This window comes from Pseudophryne corroboree, chromosome 5, assembly GCF_028390025.1.
Source record: "Pseudophryne corroboree isolate aPseCor3 chromosome 5, aPseCor3.hap2, whole genome shotgun sequence".
Taxonomy (NCBI): Eukaryota; Metazoa; Chordata; class Amphibia; order Anura; family Myobatrachidae; genus Pseudophryne; species Pseudophryne corroboree.
The window spans coordinates 536,841,984-536,854,545 of record NC_086448.1 but is presented as its reverse complement, the minus strand read 5'-3'; the positions used below and the strand labels follow the sequence as shown (position 1 = coordinate 536,854,545).

The 12,562-nt window shown below is 44.0% G+C and overlaps 1 protein-coding gene and 1 long non-coding RNA gene across 4 annotated transcripts in view; both read right to left on the bottom strand.

Moving 5' to 3' along the window:
- The window catches only part of PHACTR1 (phosphatase and actin regulator 1), an 806,703-nt gene that overhangs the window by 432,385 nt on the left and 361,756 nt on the right, over window positions 1–12,562 (bottom strand). The gene's annotated exons all lie outside the window — the stretch shown is intronic.
- On the bottom strand, window positions 9,693–10,054 carry LOC134927994 (uncharacterized). The gene is made up of 2 exons (XR_010177800.1): window positions 9,978–10,054; window positions 9,693–9,794 (listed from the first exon to the last, which is right to left on the bottom strand). It is a non-coding gene; the product is annotated as an uncharacterized LOC134927994 (long non-coding RNA).

The following is a 12,562-nucleotide window of genomic DNA, read 5'->3' as shown; positions in this document are numbered from 1 at the left end:
GTTTATTCACCGTCGACACTGGATTCAGTGTCCGTGTCTGTGTCTGTGTCGACCGACTGAGGTAAATGGGCGTTTTTAACGCCCCTGACGGTGTTTCTGAGACGCCTGGACCGGTACTAATAGTTTGTCGGCCGTCTCACATCGTCAACCGACCTTGCAGCGTGTTGACATTCTCACGTAATTCCCTAAATAAGCCATCCATTCCGGTGTCGACTCCCTAGAGAGTGACATCACCATTACAGGCAATTTCTCCGCCTCCTCACCAACATCGTCCTCATACATGTCGACACACACGTACCGACACACAGCACACACACCGGGAATGCTCTGACAGAGGACAGGACCCACACTAGCCCTTTGGGGAGACAGAGGGAGAGTTTGCCAGCACACACCAAAACGCTATAATTATATAGGGACAACCTTATATAAGTGTTTTCCCTTATAGCATCTTTATATATATCTCAATATCGCCAAAATCAGTGCCCCCCCTCTCTGTTTTAACCCTGTTTCTGTAGTGCAGTGCAGGGGAGAGCCTGGGAGCCTTCTCTCCAGGCTTTCTGTGAGAGAAAATGGCGCTGTGTGCTGAGGAGATAGGCCCCACCCCTTTTTCGGCGGGCTCGTCTCCCGCTATTTAGTGAATCTTGGCAGGGGTTAAATATCTCCATATAGCCTCTGGGGGCTATATGTGAGGTATTTTTCGCCAAAAAAGGTTTTCATTTGCCTCCCAGGGCGCCCCCCTCCCAGCGCCCTGCACCCTCAGTGACTGCCGTGTGAAGTGTGCTGAGAGGAAAATGGCGCACAGCTGCAGTGCTGTGCGCTACCTTTAGAAGACTGCAGGAGTCTTCAGCCGCCGATTCTGGACCTCTTCTTACTTCAGCATCTGCAAGGGGGCCGGCGGCGCGGCTCCGGTGACCATCCAGGCTGTACCTGTGATCGTCCCTCTGGAGCTGATGTCCAGTAGCCAAGAAGCCAATCCATCCTGCACGCAGGTGAGTTCACTCCTTCTCCCCTAAGTCCCTCGTTGCAGTGATCCTGTTGCCAGCAGGACTCACTGTAAAATAAAAAACCTAAGCTAAACTTTCTCTAAGCAGCTCTTTAGGAGAGCCACCTAGATTGCACCCTTCTCGGCCGGGCACAAAAATCTAACTGGAGTCTGGAGGAGGGTCATAGGGGGAGGAGCCAGTGCACACCACCTGATCTGGAAAAGCTTTACTTTTTGTGCCCTGTCTCCTGCGGAGCCGCTATTCCCCATGGTCCTTTCAGGAACCCCAGCATCCACAAGGACGATAGAGAAAACCACGGTTAGGTGGTATATATTATAATACAATTATGGATGGACGGACTGCCTGCCGAGTGCCGACACAGAGGTAGCCACAGCCGTGAACTACCGCACTGTACACTGGTTGATAAAGAGATAGTAGTATACTCGTAACAACTAGTATGACGACGGTATAAAGAATGAAAAAAAAACCACGGTTAGGTGGTATATATTATAATACAATTATGGTTGGACGGACTGCCTGCCGAGTGCCGACACAGAGGTAGCCACAGCCGTGAACTACCGCACTGTACACTGGTTGATAAAGAGATAGTAGTATACTCGTAACAACTAGTATGACGACGGTATAAAGAATGAAAAAAAAACCACGGTTAGGTGGTATATAATACAATTATGGTTGGACGGACTGCCTGCCGAGTGCCGACACAGAGGTAGCCACAGCCGTGAACTACCGCACTGTACACTGGTTGATAAAGAGATAGTAGTATACTCGTAACAACTAGTATGACGACGGTATAAAGAATGAAAAAAAAACCACGGTTAGGTGGTATATATTATAATACAATTATGGTTGGACGGACTGCCTGCCGAGTGCCGACACAGAGGTAGCCACAGCCGTGAACTACCGCACTGTACACTGGTTGATAAAGAGATAGTAGTATACTCGTAACAACTAGTATGACGACGGTATAAAGAATGAAAAAAAAACCACGGTTAGGTGGTATATATTATAATACAATTATGGATGGACGGACTGCCCGCCGAGTGCCGACACAGAGGTAGCCACAGCCGTGAACTACCGCACTGTACACTGGTTGATAAAGAGATAGTAGTATACTCGTAACAACTAGTATGACGACGGTATAAAGAATGAAAAAAAAACCACGGTTAGGTGGTATATAATACAATTATGGTTGGACGGACTGCCTGCCGAGTGCCGACACAGAGGTAGCCACAGCCGTGAACTACCGCACTGTACACTGGTTGATAAAGAGATAGTAGTATACTCGTAACAACTAGTATGACGACGGTATAAAGAATGAAAAAAAAACCACGGTTAGGTGGTATATATTATAATACAATTATGGATGGACGTACTGCCTGCCGAGTGCCGACACAGAGGTAGTCACAGCCGTGAACTACCGCACTGTACTGTGTCTGCTGCTAATATAGACTGGTTGATAAAGAGATAGTATACAATACTACTAATATACTGGTGGTCAGGCACTGGTCACCACTAGTCACACTGGCAGTGGCACTCCTGCAGCAAAAGTGTGCACTGTTTAATTTTAATATAATATTATTTATCATGTACTCCTGGCTCCTGCTATAACAACCTGCAGTGCTCCCCAGTCTCCCCCACAATTATAAGCTTTATATGCAATACATTGATGTGCAGCACACTGGGCTGAGCAGTGCACACAGACTGAGTCACTGTGTGACTGTGTATCGTTTTTTTCAGGCAGAGAACGGATATATTAAATAAAACAAACAACTGCACTGTCTCTGGTGGTCACTGGTCACTGTGGTCGTCAGTCACTAAACTCTGTCTGCACTCTCTTCTAATCTACAGTATCACAGCAATCTCTCTCTCTCTTCTAAATCTAATCTAAATGGAGAGGACGCCAGCCACGTCCTCTCCCTATCAATCTCAATGCACGTGTGAAAATGGCGGCGACGCGCGGCTCCTTATATAGAATCCGAGTCTCGCGAGAATCCGACAGCGTCATGATGACGTTCGGGCGCGCTCGGGTTAACCGAGCAAGGCGGGAAGATCCGAGTCGCTCGGACCCGTGAAAAAAAAAGTGAAGTTCGTGCGGGTTCGGATTCAAAGAAACCGAACCCGCTCATCTCTAAGTTGGACCCATGTAAAGCATGACTGTCTGGGACCATGAGGGAAGTAGAAAGGCTGATCCCAGCTTCTTCATCCCAGAATGCATTGCAAGACTGGCTACAAGAGGCTATGAGGGTCAAATTAATTGATGGGACTGACCACCAGATGGGGCAATAATACAACTTTCTGTAGTAAAAGTAATCAGATCTACACAAAGCAAATGCTGAAGGCATGACACTCCCCGTCTGGTATCACTGGTACCATATTTTAAACTCTAAACAGATAACAATAAGAATAGTTCAGTCACTGGTCTGAGGAACAACTTAGTCTCTCCTCGCTTACAGATCTTGACCTCAACCTTACGAACCTTCCCATCCTTGCTTGGGAACGTCTTGGTGACAAGACTTAAAGGCCATTCGTTGCGTTGTGACTGGCAATCTCTGACGAGCACAATGTCACCTGGTTTTAAGTTGGGTTTGGCAACTTGCCACTTGCGCCTTGACTGCAGGGTAGAAAGGTATTGTCTTTTCCATCTGTCCCAAAAGGTGTTTGCAAGGCTTTGAACTTGTCTCTATTGACGTTTGAACAGGTCTTTGGTATTGAATTCTCCAGGAGGAGCATAGGTAATCCCGGTCTTCTGTGTAAGAAGAGTGGCCGGAGTAAGTAGAAGTGGGTCTTCTGGGTCATTAGACACTGAAGTCAATGGTCTTCCGTTGACAATAGCTGAGACTTCAGCCATGAAGGTTGTTAAGCTCTCGTGAGTAAGTCTTGCAGTTCCCACTTGCAAGAATATGGAATCAAGGATTCTGCGTATCATGCCGATCATCCTTTCCCAGGCACCTCCCATATGAGAAGAATGAGGCGGGTTGAAGGTCCATGTACAACCTTGCTCACTGAGATATCTCTCTATGCTTTTAGTGTCAATGTTCGAATTAATTTGTAATTCTTTGGCTGCTCCAATGAAGTTGGTACCTCTGTCGGACCGGATGTGTTTTACTGGGCCACGGATAGCAATGAAGCGTCTAAAGGCATTGATGAAGCTTGAAGTGTCCATTGATTCTATAACTTCGATGTGAACAGCTCTGATGCTCATACAAGTGAATACAACCGCCCAGCGCTTGCTGTTCGCATTCGCACCTCTAGTATGTCGTGTGATGACAGTCCATGGACCAAATACATCAAGACCAACATTGGAGAAAGGAGGGTCTGTACTAAGTCTGTCTGTTGGAAGATTAGCCATCTTCTGAGTTTGGGAAGTACCACGAAGTCTACGGCAAATGATACATTTGAAGATTGTGCTGCTTACACACCTTTTCGCTCCAATAATCCAGAACCCAGCTGATCGTAGAGCTCCTTCGGTAAACAATCGTCCTTGGTGTTTGACTTCGTTGTGATAGTGTTGCACAATTAAAGAAGCTATGTGGTGACTCCCAGGAATGATTAAAGGATTTTTCTCATTTGTCTCCAAGTTTGCTTCTTGAAGACGGCCTCCTACTCTCAATAAATGATTTTCATCAAGAAAAGGGTCTAGCTTTTTTAAGGTGCTGTCTTTGGGAATAGGATTTCCACTGTTAATGCAGTCGATCTCTCCGGAAAAGATTTGGTGCTGCACAACACGGATGATAAGGTTCTTGGATCGTTGTGTTTCTTCTGGTGCGTAAACATTTTGACAGTGGTGCCAACCTTTACATCCATTCACACTTACAGATGCGTTGCGTTTAAATGAATGGACTATGTGAGTTAAGCAGGTAATGGCTCTGACAAGTGATTTCCAAGTTGAAAATCTTTGGAATCTGTGAGGCTGAAGTTGACAATCTGAAGTTACGGTATGGATTGTAGTTATTTGTGGACGAATTTCAACATCTGAGTCTGCGTCTACTAGCTTGAATATGCTACTTTCAGGATTGTTCGAATCTGCCTTGTACAGGAATTCAGGTCCTCTGAGCCATGTAGTGTCTTTGAGGATACTGGCTGGGACAGCTCTTGTAGCGTGATCTGCTGGATTGTGAGCAGTAGATACATAGTGCCACTGTTTTGGATTGGTGGATCTTCTGATTCTTAGCACACGATTGCTGACATAAACATGGAACCGTCTGGTCTCGTTGCATATGTAGCCTAATACTACCTTACTGTCTGTGTAGAAATCTGCTTCAGAGAGTCCAATTGGTAACTCAGATGAAATGAGCTCAGCTAATTCTACAGCTAGTACTGCAGCACAAAGTTCAAGTCTGGGCACTGTGTGTTCTGGACGTGGAGCTAACTTTGCTTTGCCCATGACAAATCCAATATGACATTGTCCCTTGATGTCCATGGTCTTAAGATATGCAACTGCAGCAATTGCTTGGGTTGAGGCATCAGAGAATACACATAGTCTCTGGTTTTGTACTGCTGTAGAAGGCACGGGGGCATATGGACGTGTAATGCGGAGGTTGGTTAAGGTAGATAGAGAATCTTTCCACTCTTGCCACAAGTTTCTTTTCTGGGGAGGCAGTGGGGCATCCCAGTCAATTGACTCACAGGTTAGGTCTCTGAGCAAAGCTTTACCTTGGATAGTGACAGGAGCTGCAAATCCTAAGGGGTCGTACAAGCTGTTTAGAGTAGAGAGAACACCTCTGCGAGTGAAGGGTCTTTCTTCGCTGTTTACTTGGAAGGTAAAGGTGTCAGATTTTAAGTCCCACAAGAGTCCAAGGCTACGTTGAGCTGGTGGGGAATCGGTTCCTAAATCCAAGTCTCTTAAATCGCTGGTATGATCTTGGGAAGGGAAGGCTTCCATCACTACTTTGCTGTTGGAAGCTATTTTGTGAAGCCTCAGGTTTGAACAAGCAAGCATTTCCTGAGCTCTTTTGAGGAGGCTGATTGCTGTCTCGGCTGTTGGCATAGATTTTAGGCAGTCATCCACGTAGAAGTCTTTATCTACAAGTTGTCTAACATCAGAACCATACTCTAGCTCACCCTCTTGAGCTGAACGTCTGAGTCCATAGATGGCAACTGCAGGTGAAGGGCTGTTACCAAAGATGTGTACCTTCATGCGATACTCCGTGATGTCTTTTGAGGGGTCATTGTCTCTGAACCAGAAGAATCTTAGGAAATTCCTGTCTTTTTCTCTCACAAGAAAGCAATGAAACATTTGTTGAATGTCAGCTGTGAAGGCAATAGAGTCTTTTCGGAAACGGATGAGTACTCCTAGGAGTTTGTTGTTAAGGTCTGGTCCTGTCAGGAGTACGTCATTTAAAGAAACACCTTCAAACTGGGCACTGGAATCGAACACCACTCTTATCTGACCTGGTTTCTTCGGGTGATATACTCCGAACATTGGCAGGTACCAGCATTCTTCTGTGTCTTTAAGAATGGGAGCTATCTCGGCGTGACCATTCTCAAATATTTTAGCCATAAAGGAGAAGAAATGATCTTTCATCTCTGGTTTCCTGTGAAAGTTGTGTTTAAGTGAAGAGAAGCATTTGAGTACTTGTTCTCTGTCATTAGGAAGGCGTTGTCTGGGTGTTCTAAAGGGTAGAGGAGCAACCCAGCTGTTGGCATCATCCTTGACTAGTCCTTTCTCCATTATTTCCAAGAATAGTTTGTCCTCTATGGACATTGCCACCTGGTCATCCTTCTTTGTTCTCTGGAAGACTGCGTGTCCCAGATGATCTTGATAGTTGTCACAGATATGGTTGTCACTAGTTGAGTCTATGAAGGTACAGTGTGGTAATTCCTTTATGAGGAAATGGTTATGACATGGCTGGAATAGAGAAGGGCGTCCATTTTCTAAAGTACAGGTAAGCATGCTGTTGACAGAATCTGGTTTATGCACATCTCCAAGACATACTTCTCCTATTATTACCCATCCCAGATCCAGTCTTTGAGCGTAAGGTGCGTTATGTGGACCATTAATCTGACTTCTGGCTTTGTGGACTTGTAGGATATCCCTCCCAATGAGTAGATTTATTTGGGCATGTGGATCCAGTTCTGGTATCAGATGTGCTATGCGTTTCAAATGTGTATGGTGTTTAGCTACATCTGGTGTAGGAATCTCACTCCTATTGTCTGGAATCTCGTCACACTCTGTGATAGTTGGTAAAGAGAGACATGTCTTCCCATCCAAGGACTCAATTTGATAGCCAGTTGCTCTCCTTCCTGTTGTCTCAAAACTCCCTGCGCAGGATCTTAAGGAGTAAGGAGTGCTGGGTCCTTTAACATTAAAGGTCTCAAAGAAGATTGATCTGGCTAGAGACCTGTTACTTTGGTCATCTAGGATTGCATAAAGTTTAACGGCTTTGTCTGGATGGCCTTTGGGGTAAACTTTGACTAAACATATTTTGGAGCAGGATCTACCGCTAATGGCATCTTTGCAGACTTCGGTACATTGTGAAGTTATTTCTGGTGTGACTGCAACAGTGTCTTTTTGTTCTACACTGTGCTCCCCGCCATGCTCTGTATCGGTATAACTGTGTTGCAAAGCCCATGGGGGAGGACCAGGGTGTAGAGCGGTATTGTGGTCTGTGTTGTGGCATTCTGTGCAGTTAGCACTAACCTTGCAGTCCTTGGCGAGGTGTGATGTGGAGGAACAGCACTTGTAGCAGATCCTATTCTCCTTTAAGAAGGCTTTGCGGTTCTCCAGGGACTTTTCTCTGAAGGTTCTGCATTTCAGGAGAGGATGCGGTTTGTGATGCAGAGGACATTGCTTGGCTGGATCTTTGTCTGTGGTCTCTTGGCGATTAAAGCTGGTAGACCTGCGGAAAGAATCTGAATAATGCACATTAGTCTTGTGAACTGCAACTGATGTTTTGCGGGGGTTAGGTACCATAGGTGCAGTATTTGTCAAGGTAAAGGCAAAACTAGGATCATTCCTGGTCATAGCTTGCTGGTGTACAAAGTCCACGAAAACTGAGAATGGTGGAAATTGCACTTTGTTCTGCCGCTTATATTTGGAGCCATGGTTGATCCATTGTTCCTGCAGATTATACGGTAGTTTCTGCACTATAGGGTTAACGCCTCTGGCTGTGTCAAGGAAGGCAAGTCCTGGTAAATCTCCCTCACATTTAGCTACTTGAAGTTCTTTTAGTAAGTCACTTAGTTCTCTGAGTCTCTGATAGCCTTTGTTGGGTAACCTGGGGAAATCGTCTATTCTTTTGAACAGAGCACTCTCTATTATCTCTGGTGAGCCATAGCACTCATTAAGTCTATCCCAGATCATCCTAAGTCCATTCTCAGGGTGGTTAATGTTAATCACTCTTATCCTTCTAGCATGTTCTGCAGATTCATTCCCAAGCCATTTAATTAAGAGGTCTATCTCTTCACTATGAGAAAGGTCTATTCCTCTGATAGCATTTTGAAAAGAGGACTGCCAGGCTCTGAAGTTCTCAGGGCGATCATTGAACTTTGAAATACTAATCGTGACTAATTCACGGCGGGTGAGAAATTTAGCAAAGTCTAATGTGTCCTGATTGGCTCTTGGAGATGTCGGTACATTAACACGGTAGGTATATGGTGTGTAGTCATACCTGTTAGTGTTGTCTGGTTCCCGACGGTTGGTATCACACCGCTTCTGTGTGAAGTAGGCTGTGTCTTTCTTGGAGTTTGCAGATTCAGACATCTGAGGTGGGGAAGAGTTGTCCCTCATAGGTTCACAGTGTCTAGGATTCTCTTGCTTGCAAATGTGTGGTCTGTTGTCCACTGGTGGTGGCGCTGTAGAGTGTACTTGATTTGTTTGCATGAAGTCTGAATGCGTACCTTGTAAAGATGGAGGGTTGCTACTCCTTTTTGAGACTTGACGTACGTATTCTGATGTGCGTTGCAGTGAATCCTGAGATCCATTCTCTGTGTCGAGTACATTGGTTCTTCTTATATCAGGGAGTTCTGCAGTCTCCAAGATTCAGCTATGGCAGCCGCTGCCTCCTTCTCTGCAGCGAGCTTCTCGCCGATTGCTTCTAAGCGTTTGCTCTCGATTTTTAATTGCATCTCCTGCTCGGCAAAGTTAGCCCTTACTTTTGCGGCTTCCGCTTTTGCACGTGCCATGATGGCTGCATTACTGACAGACAAGGATTTGGAGGAACCAGAGACTTGGGACCTTGTTTTGTATGAGGATATTGTTTTCTGTGACATGGTGATCTGGTAGAGATGTTTGATTGTGTAGAGACTGCTGTAATGCTGTCTGCAAGTAACTGTTCAGACTGTGTCGCAGATCTCTGAGGAGTCAGTATCTTTGAACTGTTATGAAGCTGCTTGACTGTGAAGAGACTGTTGTGTTGCCTTATAAGCGTGGCTGCACTGACTTGTACAGGTTTCTGTGTAGTCAAATGGCGGTACTCCTATTGCTGAGCTGCCATAGTTGGTAGACTGTATAGAAACTGTGTGGCTGTCATATGCAGATAGCTGTGGCTGGCAGTGTAACGGCTCTGTAAGTCAGTATATGTCCCCACTGCTGACAGGCAATGATTTACTGACGGAGTCAGTGTAAGAGAGTCCATCTGCTTGTAGCATTCGATGTTTTACTGTTCAGCCTCTCACTAAGCCCTTTCTGGCAAATTTGAAGCCTACAGTATAACCACCTTTACTTTTCAATAATCTGTTCAGAAGAGGTGTTTGTAGAACGGTGTTTTATTATTCAGTAAAGGGATCACAGATATGATGCGTTGATTTGATGTACAATACGATATGATGATGTGTGATAATGAGGTAAAACTGTTAATGAAACAAGAATATGCAATTATGATATGCATGTGAAAAGCAAAATGGATATACACAAGTACATATAACATGGGCTGTGCAAACATGTGATTACATGTGCAAGTATAAACTACAGTGCAGCTAACATTACTCACTGGCTAAACAGGTTGAGATGAGACATTTAATATACAAACTCACCATCGAATGCTATATGAGAGTTGGACCCATGTAAAGCATGACTGTCTGGGACCATGAGGGAAGTAGAAAGGCTGATCCCAGCTTCTTCATCCCAGAATGCATTGCAAGACTGGCTACAAGAGGCTATGAGGGTCAAATTAATTGATGGGACTGACCACCAGATGGGGCAATAATACAACTTTCTGTAGTAAAAGTAATCAGATCTACACAAAGCAAATGCTGAAGGCATGACAATGAGTGTTCTAAGTGTCAGAACTCCTGCGGCACCTTATGGCATTTCTTATGGGAATGCTCCCTGGTTAATGTTTTTTGGCATAAGGTTACAAGGGTAATCACTTTTAAATACATTTTCCGTTCTGTTCTTACATCTGTGGTGTGCTCTCTTGGGGCTTTAGCTATAGATGCCATAGATAGGTACAATAGACATCATATTATTACCCTGTGCATGTTGGCTAAGGTTTGTGTAGCTTGCTCATGAATGGCAACCTCAAGTCCTGTCTTCAGTGCTTGGGTCTCCCTGGTTAATGTCACACTTACCCATGATATTTCTCAAATTACAGAATCTAAATTTGACCGAATTTAGTGTGGATGGCAGGAATCTAGGTATGTTAACCCTCCTGTGTAATGCCAGTCCTCCCCTCCATCATCCTCACCATGATAGTCCTTTAGAATGGGGCAATGAGGAATTGATTTGCTAGTTATCGGTATACCCGTGCAGATGCTATATTTCTATTTTAGGGGTTGCTGTATTCCTAGGACTCCATGGAAGATGTTCCTATTCTTGTGCTATTGACACAAAATATTAGTATGCTTTACTTACTCATTGCTCCAATACTGTTTACGGCCCATGTACAGTATAAGACATTTGCATTTTACTTAATATACAGTATGTTATACATAAAGCCTATGTTTGTTTCTTTTTTCTTTTTTTTTTAATTCCTTCTATATGAAAACTTGATTAATTTGACCTCTTAGTTTTTAAAAAAAGATCACCTGAAACTTAAACTACTAATATCGGTTGAAGTTCACAAACATAAGATAACATCTGCAGTTGTACTTACCTAGGATGCACCATTCTCCCAAACCTCCCATCCTACTTTTATTATACTAGCAATGTTGTGCAAACAAAGATCCAGGTTTAAACATGAGGAACTCCTAACAGGCACACACTGACTGTGCTAAACAGTTTAGCTCAGTTTTTATGCACCTTTCACCTCTCCATAACCCATGTTCTATTGTTCATGCACAGTTCTGACATTTGTTTTTATGTAGGGGATGATACGCATTTGTATTCTACATTTGGCTTTCAAAATGGATTATACTAGATAACTAATTATACCACTGTGACTGGAACAGAAAGAGTACAGAAGGAAAAACAATTAAGTGAAATAATGTGGTTACAGACACGTTTCTTTTTAAGGCTATGGCAAAGACATTCATGCATGAAATACTATATTTGCTTTTATAGTGCACACTTGTTTTAGACACACAGAAAAAGACTTGCACGGCCCCGTGCTTGTTAATCGTTGGTGCCGGGTCGCTTATGCATGCAGGCCAATATGAACAATCTCGTCCATATTGGCATGCACTGCTATGAAGCCGGGTGACGGGGGAAGTGAAGAAACTTCCCTTCCCCCGTCACCTCCCCCCACCGCCGGGTCGCCCGTCGGCCGTATCCAGCATCGGGCAGCTCGGCGGTGGATCACCTAGTCTGTAGGGCCCTTAAATATCTTATTCACACACAATAGTTTTTTTGCATGTTGAAATATACAAGAGGCCTTCTTTCATCAGAGCCTTAACTAGACTTTTTGGTGCCCTGTGCCAGAAAGAGAATTGGCACCCCACACCCCATTTTTCCAATATATATATATATTATATATTATATGTAGACAGATAGATAAATCGATAGATAGATAGATAGATAGATAGATAGATAGATAGATAGAGAGATAGATAGATAGATAGATATTGGATCATTTTCCTCAATAAACAAAATGAGCAAGTCTATTTTTCTTGTCTCATTTGTTCATTTGGTTCTCTTTATATATTTTTAGGACTTGAGTAAAAATTTGAGGTAATTTTAGGCCAAATTTCAGCAGAAATATTGAAATTCTAAAGAGTTCATAAACTTTCATGCACCACTGTTTATGTTATACACACTGCTAGAAAATGGATGTGGACTGTAAGCTTCAAATACGTAATATTCTCTAGCTTTGTATGTAAGGGCAGATAGCTCCATGAATAGAGTGTCTGACTGTAATGCCACTGGCAGTGGGTTTGAATCCCAGGCATGTCAGCATCTTGAAATGTAATAAAGGACAGTGTGACTGAATAACAACGAGCTGTCAAGTTGAGTTCATTAATGCTGGTATTATCAATGGAAGGGGTGGAGGGAAGAAGACGGGAGGCCAGGAGATGCTGGGCTTCAAAAGCGGAGTGAGTTACAAGTGGAGTAATTAAAACAGATATTTGATAGTGCCAACAACAGTGCCCCCTATCCTGCAGTGCTATGTGCGGTGGCACACTCCGCATACACGTAGTTTCGTCCATGTTCACATTCCTTCTTTATAAATATATATCTACAC